The following is a 13,754-nucleotide window of genomic DNA, read 5'->3' as shown; positions in this document are numbered from 1 at the left end:
AGTTATCTAGAGGACTTTCATATTTCAAGAAGGTTATATTAAAATTATGGTCTAACAAATTAAACGTTTGTAAATTTAATACAGAATAAAATAATTGTAAAAAATTTTATTTCCAATTGGAAGGTGTTAAAGACCTCTATATGCATTGTTCATCTTTTCCAAGCTGTTTAACATATGTTTTGCCTACTTTCTAATCATCTTAAGGGAGATCAGTGGTAATGGTACCAGTGTGATTCTATTTCCTTTGCAGATTCCTCTTCATACAATACAGAATACTTCCCCAGAGAAGGTGTTTCAGTAAGGTTGATGGGATGGGGTCAAAAAACTCAGAAATTAGCCCAGACAAATTTAGCCCATTAGAAATTTAGGAGAAGAGATTTTACTGTGGAAATGAAAGAACGTGGTGGTCAGCTCTGTCAGATCTGGAAAATTCACTTTAAAAAATTGTTTTGAATGTCTTGTGTGCTTAAAAGTCGCTTTCTTATCTTCAGGCTTTTTGAGGTAATTTAATAAAGGGTATGTTTTTTCCCACAAGCATCACTAAGGAAGGATGCCAAATCAGCCTTGCACACCAGTCATGGCCTAGGCAGAAATGACCTGAAGCTCACCACACTTTTCATTTGACATTCAGAGTGGATAGGATTACTTCTTGTGAGATAACACAACTGGCACAGTAGAGCTCCTTGCAGAACCCTTTTCTTCATCTGTTTTATATGTAAATATATAAATGCTATTGCTTCTCAAAAATCCCAGAATGTTGACTTTATTATGCTACATTTACTTAGGAACAAAAAGGTTTGGATGTTCTTTGATTAGTGGTGTGAACTTTGCAAGGACCCTTACAACAAGTGAGAAGATCCCTCCATTATTTTTCTGAATCTGGAAAGCCATGCTTGTAGAAGAAAAAGCACAAAACAGCCACTTTGCCAAGCTATACTCAGAAAGGCAGCTTATGTTTTCATAATTTGTGTGTATACATCCCACACATTATATTGGGAGGTCAATCTGAGTAAAAGCTGCTCTTTTAGATGAGCTTTGTTTAATTTGCATTAAAAAAGTGATTTTAAGTCAAATTTGCGATCACTGTGCAATCTAGGTCAAGAATCAGCAGCCACTCAACATTTTCTTATAAACACATTAAGTTTTCAACCATTTTGTTTTTAACTCCCTCTATATAATTACCTCCGCCTTATTTCTATGCACACTAATTGATTCTCTAAGGATCCCCATTTCTATTTTATCACATAGGCAAGATAAAACAACAAATCCTTAGTTTTTCCTAGATCTCTCCCTGCTTCCTACAGTATTCAGTGCTACTGTTATTACAGCACAAACCACCATTTGTAGATGTTATTATTACTACCATTTATGGATCTGTAAATGTAGCCTTTCTTGTCTCCAAGTTTAGCCACTTGTCTATCAGGAGTGAATTGTTTTAGGAAAAACACTAAAGAAAGTAAAAATGTACTGCAGTAGTCACAACATATGGAGGAAATAACAAAAGTTGGCAGGCTCAAAGTAAATAGTGATTTTTTTTTTTTTTTTTAACCAGACTAAGAGGTACTTTGCAGATTTCATATTAAAAAATTGGATCCTATATATGACAAATTTATCAGTGCCCTCTAGCACTTGTTACCAACTCTACACCCAAGTGACTTTCTACACCTCATCGCTTTTCTTTAGGCAATCATTTAAGGAAGTGTAGAGCTTTCTATTCCAGTTACACTGATGCAGATGCTTAGGGTAGGTGGCTGTAAAGTTGTGGAAAATATTTTTGTCACTGTATTACCTGACCTGTTCCAGACTACAAGGAGAAAATAGGTTCAAATCAGATAAAGATGAGAATATGGCTCTAAATACTCTTAGACTGAGTAAAAGCTGTTCAAAGATGGAGGAAATGCTTTTGAAGTATTTTTATTTAGTACAGTACAGTAGGAGCACTGTAGACTCTTGCATGCTGCCTGGCCAACATGTCTGTTTCTCACTTAGGAGACTAGGAAAGTTCCATCTCTTGGGCTATTTAATCCTCAGCATCTTTGCCAAGATCGCCAGCAAAGCTATCAATTATCACATCACAAAAAGAGAGTGAACAACCATCCTGCAGAAGCTGGCATGAAACCATCAGCTCTTTTCACATACCTCTTCATAGCTATCAGATGGTAGTAGTTTTGGGTTGCCACTGAATTAAATATTTCAAGCGCTCCATTTTTTTGAGGGAAAAGAAAAGAAAAACTTAAGTCACAATGATGTCACAAGGTCTTGCTAGAAGTGCATGACATTATCCAAAGCTCTGATGGCTCCCATATTTAGAGAAGCCAGTTTCTCTCCTTGGTGCAGTGTGCTGATCCTTCCATTAGTTTCTAGGTGGGAGCCCAGTGGGTCAGTGCCAGGAAGCACGCTAATGCTTGTTCACCGGAATCCAGAGTGCTGGCGAACATCTCGCTGAAACTCTACTTAAGGGTCTCAAGTGTATTTCAGCACACTCAGGGTATTAGAGCTTTATATCATTTGAAAGAATCCTTTATTTTTAGTGCTAAATCAACAAAGCTGTTAGTGTCATTTTCAGTCAGACTGTCATCTACTGGGAATTCAAAATTACACTCAGCTGCAAACTATTGACACTCCTCTTAACAAAAAAATGTTTTTAATAAATCTTTACATTAGCCTATGAGATAAAAAAATCTTTACCATGAAATATACAAGTGTATAAGTGTTTTATGAAAGTTTTATTAACTTTACAAAAGAAGAATTGGCAGTGAACCATGAACATCCTGTACTCCTAACACGTGGTTATAAATTACATGTTCTTTCCAATAACATCTGAAAAAGAGACTGTAATTTAAATTTCAAAACCACTTGGCATACCTACTATATAGTGCTGACATGAAGTAAAGGGAGGATCTGGAGAGACTCAAACAAAGAGTGAAAATATAAAGACATCCTTAGCTAAAAAGCTGCTGATGAATACAATTCCTTTCCAGCTGGACAGGGATCAAGTACTTGCTTGTCATATCATTCAATGCACTGTTCAATCAGGGATTCTTCCTTTCAACAAAAAGAAAACTTAAGTGCTGCTAATCATCCCTTGTAGAACTTTATCTTGCAGATACCTTCTTTATGTCAGGATTTCTCAATGACCATTGCCAACAGTAGAAGGATCAAAGTTGTTATTAAACAAAAATGCCTTCACGCATGGGGAAAAGCTATCTTCTGTTCTCACACACAAGATTTTCAGCTACTAGAAGCTTAATATTTGGTGTGAAGTAAAAAAAAAAATCCATATGAAGATTCTGAAGAAAATCTATAGAAAACATTTTACTCCCCATTTCTAGATGATGATGACTGCCCAATATAACCTATTTATTCTGATTTCCTGTAGGAAGATATATCCCGCTTCATCCATTTAAGGATGTACTTTAAAATGGTAACACATTCAAACCTGAATTTTTTGAACAGACCTACAGTTTGCTGTGCCACATAGCAAACCATACTCTTATGTGGTATGGCATTTTTAAGTCCTAGAAATGCCTTTAATAGCAGACAATGCATATGCTTACAAGAAATGCAAATTTTTTGCAAGCAGACTGGGTAAGTAATTTCATGCAACTCATCCTCACAGTGCTGTCTGGATAAAACTGGTTTTCCTGCCTCCCAGCAGTACGTGAAAAGCCAGAGAGAAGTTCACTGCCAGTTGGTTTAGTGGCTTGAATGGAACACAAGCCTAGAGAGAGAAAGCCAAGCTGCAAATAATCAGGCAACATCAAGATTCCTTAAGACCAGTCCTTAGCACAAAGCAAACACAAGAGCACTCTAGAGAAGAGCAAGAGAGAAATTAAAAAGCTCAAAAAAAAAGAAAAAAAAATTAAATAAGTCTAAGATGAAAAAAACCCCCCACTGCTGGCATGCGGCTCTTTTGACAAAAAAACAGCAGCAAGATCACCAAGATTCTCTAACAGCATACTCACCAGTTCGGCTGATATACTGGTAATTTCCAGTTGCAGATCTGCTTTTGTTAGAGAAGGGTAAAAAGGTCAAAAACAGTGTTATAAAGGACTTCATTTAGAAAATTTTAAACAGATTGGGCAGGCAACTCTAACTTACTCCAGCCCCTACAGTGTTGTAGTATGTTCTTAGAACCACGAAACCTCCAGTTTGACATATAAGAAAGCACCAGAAGACAGGACAAGTTCATTGGGACAGTACAAGTTTGAGTCAGGTAGAAAAACAAATTACAGAAAGAAAATTAGTATTACCTCTGAAGAGTGTGTTGGGAAAAGTGATCAACATGTAGTAAAACCGGTGTACCTTGCTATAGTGCATCAGAAACATTATGCTGGAAGCTGAAACAAAATTCTAATTCACAGCAAAGATTCACAACAGTCAAGACAGCAGCTACAGGAAAAGTCTGGACAGCAACTGAAAATATAGGCAAATTTTTTCAAAGTCTACATATATGAGAGGCTTGATGTCTTGAGTCCTGCAAATAACTGATGTTTATGTGCATCAGTTATTTTGAAGAAGAAAAAGAATAGCTCAGTGTCGAGCCACATTTAGAAATGTGTGTTAATCAAAGAGTTGATGAAGAAAGCATTTTGGTCGTTAATGCTTTGTTCAACATCAGGATTGAAGCAATTTTGCAAAGCCAACAAGATGGCAGATTTTCGTTTGTGGAAATATGGCTGGGAAAGTGGGCTCCTCTCAGATGACTCACATTAAAACACGGCTTAGGGGACAAATATCAAGGCGTGATTCACAAAAAATGGTCTAGGAATAGAAACAGTTTCTCTGATGCCTTAACTGAATTAAAAAGCCATCAGAAGTAATTTGGATGTTAACGCTATTTTGATATAGTACCGTGACATGAATTGGAACAACAACAGTGAAATAAAATATGGAGATGTTACTCAACCAAATTACTTTGTAATCCAGAACACTTCAAAATCCTAGCTAGAAGAGAAGAAAAATTTTGGAATTTCCTCAGAATGCAATTCATCTACCTTTCTGGTTGCCGTAGTACTGCATTTTCCACCAGAGCACATAGTCCTTTCGCTTGATTAGTATTGTTCGTTTCTAGACCACATATGCTTCTGTGTTGATCATTCATTGCAAGCTTAATTTTGAATTAGTGTTAGAATAATATATGTTGGCAATGTTAGAAGGCCCATTCATATAGCACTTGAACAGTAATGTAAGATTTTTAAAAATACTTCCTAATTTATTTAATTTATATTAAAATTACACTCAATCTCTAAAAAAAAGGTAATATTTCTGAATTTCCTGAAAAGACCGGTCCTATATTTTTTTCATTTCCAATATATCCAATTAATTTGCTATTTCCTCATACAGTCACCATGTCTGAGGACATGGTTTGACAATGCAAAGCTGATGGGAACAATACCAACCGAAATGGTTCCTGTGCACCATTTTTATACATCCATCCCACTTCTGTGCTGTGATGCTAAAATTCTTCTTGAAACTGTTCTGAGGTAGGCTCAGGGAATTGATCTAGGCTAGAAAAAGAAGAAAAAACAAGGGGCTGAAGTAACTGAGGAGAAAGGGGAACTACTTAATCTAAAAGATTGAGTCATGGCTTTGCTATGACTACCATTGTGCCTTTGTCTGTTTAAATCTGTCAAGAGCTGGATTGAAACAACCAATCTGGACACACTGGTGAGTGTGTCCAAGCTCTGCTATGCTGCAAGGGGACACTTTGCAGTTGCTTTAAGATGGCAGAACATGTCAAACTTAATCATTATTAGTATGATGCTTAATATTTTATTTACTCTCTGTTCATTTATGAGCGAAACAGAAAAAAAACGTAAATAAATAAAAGGGAGCAAAGAGTAACGACTGTCTAATACTTGAAATCTTTGCAACAAAAGGATTTGGATGCTAGGAAATTATCTGCCCTTGATTGAAGACCTTGGAACCTTCGACCAAATAAATTATTTTTTTCCAGTTCTGAATAAGTGATGCTTGCTGCAAAGTAGAACTTGCCCTTCTATGAAATGTGTTAAAGGAAAATATCATGCATATAGTGAGAATGCTGGATTTCAAGGGCATGATGTTAATCATAGCAGATCACAGTGCTATGGCAGAGACAAAAATAAAAGCAGCAAAGACAAGGAGAAACATGTACCATGATTTAAAATAGAACTCCCACGCTTACAGCAGGATGAGACTGATGTATTAGACACAAAGAACTTCTGGTAAGTGACCTCTAACACTTAGTATATAAAACATTGTACAAAGACTGTTGGCAAATGAAATTATTTAATATGAAAATCAGTCCCTTTTTAAAATCTGTGGCAGAATGGCCATCTTTAACAACAGCTCAGAAATATTCATGATAATGTGGACAAGTTACAAGTAGGAAAGGAAAAGTAGAGAAGCATTACCCACGACTTAGCAGCCTGACTAATCATTCTAGAACTGAAAGAGTGAAATAATTAAAAATAAATGATTGTAATATCTTTATTAAATTTCAATTTAGGTTTATTTTGGAAGACACAGACTGTAACTATTTCTATGAGTGATAAATAAAATAATTCTGTGCTTGGTCACATGAAGCTTACCTTGAAAAACAAAATTAAAATAACATAAAACTTGTTCTCATTAAATATATATATATATGGAAAGTGAAGGGTCAAAAAATGCAAACACTAGAAAGTCTCTATGACCTTTGGTTTCAAATTCCTTATCTTCACACCTGAAAATAGCATAGCTCCTCTGAGCTATTATACCAGAACAAAAAAAAAAAAAAAAAAAAAAAAAAAAGAAAAAGAAAAAAAAAAAAAAAAAGAAAAAAGTAAACAACAATGGTTTAGTAGTTCTACTTGTGAATAAAGGGTTATTACAAATTTTAGAATTAAGATGAGCTAGACATTTTCTTCCTCTGAAAATAATCCTGTCAGCATAACAGATTTATGACCCTTTCCTTCCTTGGACATGGATATTTCACATGTGAACAGAAAATGAAATGAAATTTCATTGTATGAATGAAAATTCTGTGAGACACCAAGAATCCCTTTAGAGTCTTGACCAGATTCTTTAAGATGGCTGCAAATCTGAAAGAGAAGAAAACATGGCACAGAATATCCATGGATACAGAAAACAAAGGGGATGTACAGTATCACAGGTTAACTTCCTAAAAACAGCTAAACAATATTTTTAAGCAATAGCTTAATAAAACCCTTGGTTGGAAATTCCTCCTCACTCAAACTCACAGCAAAATTATTGCCAGATCTTAATGGAAATCTTCTAGGTGAGATCCTTTCTGATCTCATATTTTGACTTTAAATAATTTCTTTGAATCTCTCTTCAGAGGAAATGTGTCCTGGACTTCATAACATAAATGGTAGCATCCATATATATAAAAAAAAAAAAAAAAAAAAAAAAAAAAAAAAAAAAAAAAAGAAGTTATAAAATTAAAAAAAATAAATTGGATTCTAGTTGTATAAGTATTTTGGATTTGAAAATTTTACGACTGTGGCCATTTGCCAAGTTATAATAAGGTACTGACTTGTGGAAAATCATTGTTTCCAAATCTTTCAAGGAAAGATGAAAAATAACTTGGTAGTTTAAAACTTGGCAACATCAGAGCTCCAAAAGGAAAGTAGGTAATGAGGAGGAAAAAAAAAATGCAGCTACAGCTGTTCTAGGTGGGCTGACAAAGCTGCTGCATAAAAGTGCAATCAAATATTCTGGAAACTGTTCACAATTGTTCTGCAAGAAAGTTAATGATGCTTTCCTAAACCCCTGCCTTCTCTGTCAGTGTAAGATGACAGTAGAGCTCATAACAATTCCTTGTAGGAAACTGGTTAGCACATCATGTACCAGTGAATACTTTATTGCTCTCTGATATTACTGACACAAGAGCCCGTCCTCTTTCCATCTGCTTCTTATCACTAAATATGAAAAGTCTAATAAAAAATATTACTTATCTTCCTAAACAGATTCAGATTTGAACATCTATGAGCAGAATTTAAAAAAAAAAGCGAAGGCTTTCTTATCATAGGTACTCAAGGGACAGTGCCCAAAGACTTTCATATTCCCATTTGCCTGTCACTAAAGTGCTGGGTGACCTATTTGAGGACATTACGACAGAAACAAATACCCTCAACCAACAGTAACATCATCAGGCAAGGCTTTACTACCAAAGTAAATCACAGAACTGAACATTTGTCACTTCTGATCATTTAAGCATGAAATAATGAAAATTATTTTCAGTTTAGTTTGGTTCAGTTCAGTTTTGCTACCAAGGTACTTTTTATTTATGATGACTATTTCACACACAAACATTTCTAACATCTATTAAACATCAGACAACTATTAAATACTTTCAAACAAGTATTGTTTGAAAAGCACATAAAAATAAAACCACATTCTTTAGATTTTATTAAATTTGATAAAGTTTTGAATAAGGAAGAATTTTTTCTTGAAATATTAATGAGAACAGTTTTTAATTTAGAATAGAGAACTACAATACAGCAATTGAAAGCTCCTCTGAACGTTCAGCTGTTTCTGGCTTTCTTCTGTCTACTTGACAATCTATCAAAATAGCTCCTTTTACTACTTTTGTTTTCCATCTCTCTCCAGCTGTACCAGAAAGGTTAGTGCTCCTTATGAACTTCATCCACATTCATTGCAGCTGCCAGGTTATTTCTTCCTAATTCTTTCCATATTTATATATTTTCTGGAAAGATGCTACTTTCCAGAACATCAGCATTTGATGTTATTTACTTTTTATAACCTTCTACCTCACCCTTATTTTCTCTGTTCACTTAAATCTCCCCACCTATTCTTTCATTTGTATCTCATCCCATATCATCACTTCTCATCACTTCTCATATGTGAGAGGGGACATTAATTCCAGACATTTGTAAACACGTTTTTATTTACACCATGGGAATGCATAGGTCCTAGACACTTGTCATGTCAAAGGAACAGCATTTTTCAGCAATAAAGGAAAACACTCATGTAATTCCACCCTTTTCCTTGCAGAAGAAGAGAAAGGCAATGAGGAAATGAGGTAAAGAAAACCCTACCCCAGACAGAACGTAACTGTGACTGATATAGCTGACTTCAAAAGTGCAGTGAGAATATTTTAAAGCATTACAAAATATTCTGGAAGTGTATAGGTAGTTGAGAATGTTAGTGAGAACACTGTAATCTTGGAATAAAATCCTGTTCTCCCACTTGCCGACTGGAGTAATTTTATCTCAGATGTGTTTTGCATAAGATGTGGAGTATGTTTTAATCAGCAAAGTATTTTTGTGGGTTTTTTTTTTTAGCATCATAGAAAACAAAATACAAAAATTAAACATTCACTGCAGTAAAACTGGAAATATCTGTGACTAACAGTATCAGTTCCCCTTCTCCTTAAAGTCAGTTACCTTAACAACTTTATGCCATTTAATCAAGAACATCATGCAACTACTTGATTTTATTCTAGATCACATTAATGCAGTTGATTTTGCCGTCGCCTTAATTTATGAGTCATTTTAACCACATCAGCAGACCCATGCTGTGAATCACAATCTGTAACCTTTATTCTGGTTCCAGTTACAAACAGCAGAAAAACAGCCAGTAGCTTTCATATGAATTACTTACTAGTAGAGTGGAACTTCTATTTTTGGAGAAAAAATGTCCCATTAGAAAAACATTTCTTCCAAGGAGAAATATTTGCTATTAAAAGGCCTGGAATGGAAACAAAAATGTTTCATCCTGCTTCCCATTATTATCTGGATACAAACTAAGTTCAGAGCCTAGATAACACTGCCTATGATTTAAGTCAGGGAAAATTAATGTTCTTCATCTTGTTTATGTCTCCTGCTACCACAACACTGTTCTGCTCTTGACAGTGTCATAAGAGGCAAATATGCAGGGCAAGATGCGTCCAAAATCCAGCTATTACTACTGGAAGAGCAGGACATAGAGAGAAAGAAGGTTCAAAAATAAACAGAGAGAACACTGAATCAAAGCTAAAGAGAATTTTATGTAAGATGCGGTCAATATTTGGCATTTGCAGCTGTATAAGGGGTCTGGTACTAGTAAACATTAGTGAAATGACACATTCTGGTTTTATACTAACTTTTCCTTGCAAATGTCTGTTCTTTTTACATAACAGGATTGCATTGTTTCAGGTATTTTTGCTTAAACATTTTCTCTATATGCATAAAATAATTCCCTTGGTTTTTTTTTAAATTTCAATAAGCAAATGCTATATATATTTGCATGTGGTCGAATTTTGAAGGTGTATCATGTTTCAATAAAATCACAAGTTTGAATACGACTGATCAAGTATGAATTTTTACTGAAGATGAAATTTGAAAAGAATGATTCAGCAAGGTAAAACTGAAAGGGCAAATCAATAACTTTTAAAAATATAAGGCATTTTAAAATAAAAATGCAGCAAATTTAGGTATGCAAACCTACCAGCATGAAAAATGTTTTATGCATCCAGTAGTGTGAAATTAACACTTTGTGAGAAATTTTATTTATAATTTCGAGCCACTTGCCTGAAATCCACAAGGAATACTGCCAGTTCAATGGAGTGGCCACTGTTACCAATCTGCATCCACCAAATGCTGCTGCTTCTGCTTTTTGTGCAAAAAGAAAATGTTTTAGTTTCCTTTTACTAACTTGCTACTGGATAACCCTAACAGGGCAGAGTTACATGGTTAGGAAGGAGAAATCAAGGTATACAAATATAATATTTTTCCCATGTTTTTATGAAGACTGCAATAGATCCTTGAGGGGAATAGAAAAAGAGAGGGTAATATGTAAAACAAATATTCCAATGAATGGCAGAACTTCACTAATTTACATAGCAACTCCATATGCTGCTCAGTATTTGGTAGGGGAAACCTACTGTATATCCTCCTGATAGAAACTCATTACCTCAGCAAGTTAAACAGAAATTCTCAAATTCTTCTGGAAGTTTGCTCTAGTGGCCTCTAGGAGAAACACTCTCCTCAATTTTCCTCAGCTGCAATACAGGATATCACCAGCTCCATAAAAAGAAAAGGCTATTTTTCTGAGAACTTTGATTATGATATTTTCTAAGAGAAAAGTAAAAATTTAAAATGAAAATACTAGATGAGATGAAAGTAATTTTCTTTTCTTTACCATAACCTGAAACCAGGTCTCCAAGGCTGAAAACTCACCTGCTATTTCCCTGCAATATTTTAAACTTACAAGCAACTCAGTTGAGAAATGCAGAGAAGTAAAAGAAGACATAAAAATGTTGAAAGCAAAACACACACTTTTACTTCTGCTGCAAGCTTTAATTCCTATAGATAGCATTTCCAAGGCCTGCTGGCCATGGAAGTTGACAAATGCTGTGTTCTGCAGATGTAGCTGCAGTAACACAGCTGGATATAATGCTCTGTGCATCTGGTGCACAGATGTTTGATTGTGTCCTTGGTAGTTAGCCAGATTTTGAAGGATCCATTTAGTTCTTGGAGTGAAATTGAAAGAACAAGAGAACAGTCCACTGGTAGTAATAATACTCCACATTTCTCTTAACTGCCTTAACCACTCTCACTTTCCCTATTAAGCTGAGTCATGTTAGTTTTCTATTACCTTTTCTGAATGCAGGGTCTAGAAGAGAAAAATTAGCTGGAATTGAGCAGGCAAAAAATCAAAACTCCACTTGAAGTTCTTTGCTATCCCAGAACTCTTTTTTTCAGCCCCTTTTCGGGAAGAACTCCATTCAAACCTCTTTGGAGACACTAGGGGGAAAAAAATTAATGAGCTTTGGAATCAGCCTGAAAAAGTGGGAAATGACTACTCAACCTGAGCAATTTGAGCACTGTTATCGCTGCTCAGCTCTGTCAGAGAGACTTTATCCTTCTCTAAATTACATGCTCATTTTACTCTGCATAAATTACCTACATTTTACCAGTGTTTTTTTCAAAATGTTTCAAACTTTGGTTTAATGTTGATTTTGGCTGCAGATTGTCCTTGAGATTTGCAGTGAGCTGTATGCAGCATTCCAGAAATATGTGTAGCAACGTTAGAATATAAGGTATGTGTTTGCTCCTGCTAATAAAATCTCTGATTCTCTTCCCCTCACCAGAACTGAGGATCACGTTAAAATGAAACAAATCAGGAATAAAACCACAGATTTTGAAAAGACACACCTGACTTGCTGGGAATACATTTTGTGTTTTGGATCATCCATTTTTCAGCAAGACACCTTTGTCCCTGTGATGATGTTGCCACCACAATAGCAACTACAGTTCAATTATTAAATAATGGCAATGGACAGAATGGCATAATTGTGTGAATATAGATTTTAAAAAATACAGGAACAGTGATGTGAAATGAAGTGCAAAATGACAAAAGTTTTCTATTTTCATCAGGAAAACGGAAACAAAAAATTACTATTTGGACCTTTTGTTATTGGCTGAACTGATATATTTCTCTTCTAGCAATTTTTTTTTCAATAAAAATATAATTTTGGATGAAAAATTATCAGAGGAAATATTTTCAACTAGCTTTTATTAATCTAACTGATCCCATAAGCAATACTAGGGTCATTAAGAATATAAAAATTACCTTGCTGTTACCAAATTCCTTCTAGCTTCTGTCAGCTCCCTGTCTCACACTTCATGGTGTCGACCTAGAAAGACAGTAAAAAAAAAATCCTATTGAATAAAAAGTGTCAGTGGGAATTCCATGCCTTCATTGCCCATCTTGGAAACTGTTTCCATTGCTGGCTACTGAGCTACATTACTGAAAAAAAGGGGAGAAAGTTTGTATTTGGAGCAGTCCAGCTCATGCACCCGACCTGTCCTTTTCCTGCTTCCTGACCTGTGTGCTGAGACAGAAACCAGAGAACTGAGTGGGAAGAGGTTTGTTGAGAAATGAATCTTGAGTTAAAAATTGTGACTTGGCACTCAGGCACGTGAGATGTATCGTTTTTGAAATTCATTCAGCCCTCAGACTTTAAGAGCAGCTGAAGAACATTGCAGCGGTGGCTTTCATCCATAAAAAAAAGTTACACATTTCACAGTTGGGGAAAGCATGCTAAGTGAATGCTAAACATTCAAGGGGAGAGAGAATTTTTACAGAGGAGAATCTTACCCTCCTGAGAACATGACTCTGGTCAGAAGCTTAGAAATTATTAGAGTATAATCTAAACCTGAAGTTTTATATTCTGACAAGAACTCTTCACCCTTCACAAAAATTCAATTAAAAAAAAAAATCAACTTTTCCTTCTCCAAACTTCCATGCTAAGACTGCATCATCTAATTCAAACAAGTATCTGCAGTCCAAACCAAGAAATACAACAGATAAATCTGAGTGATGACAAGAAGGCAGCAGTAACACATCAGCAACTTAAAAATTTCCCAAATTTTGCTCAACCAATTTGCAATGCTGGAAACTGAAATGTTTTATATATTTCCCATTTATTTATTTCTGAGATTAAGATCTGATCCGATTGAAGCCAATTTGAAAAACAGCATTGTTTTAACTTGAAAAAAAAAATTCCCTGCATTAGCAATATAATTCAGTCTGCTCATGGCATAAAATTACAGAAAATTTGGATTTATTTGTTTACACATTTTTTCTCTTACTTTTTTTTTAAATTTGTGTAAATAATTTGAGGGATAAGCAAATAAATTACCTTCCAAAAAACCAACAAAAACCAAAAAAATAAACAAACAAACAAAACAAAACAAAACAAAACAAAAAAACAACTCTCATGAGTAAGTGAAAAGTAGGAAAATGGAAGCTGGGAGAGT

This window comes from Chamaea fasciata, unplaced genomic scaffold (assembly GCF_029207755.1).
Source record: "Chamaea fasciata isolate MVZ Bird 193981 ecotype frontalis unplaced genomic scaffold, bChaFas1.0.hap1 SCAF_7, whole genome shotgun sequence".
NCBI classification, from domain to species: Eukaryota; Metazoa; Chordata; class Aves; order Passeriformes; family Sylviidae; genus Chamaea; species Chamaea fasciata.
Note: the sequence above shows the minus strand (reverse complement) of the source record.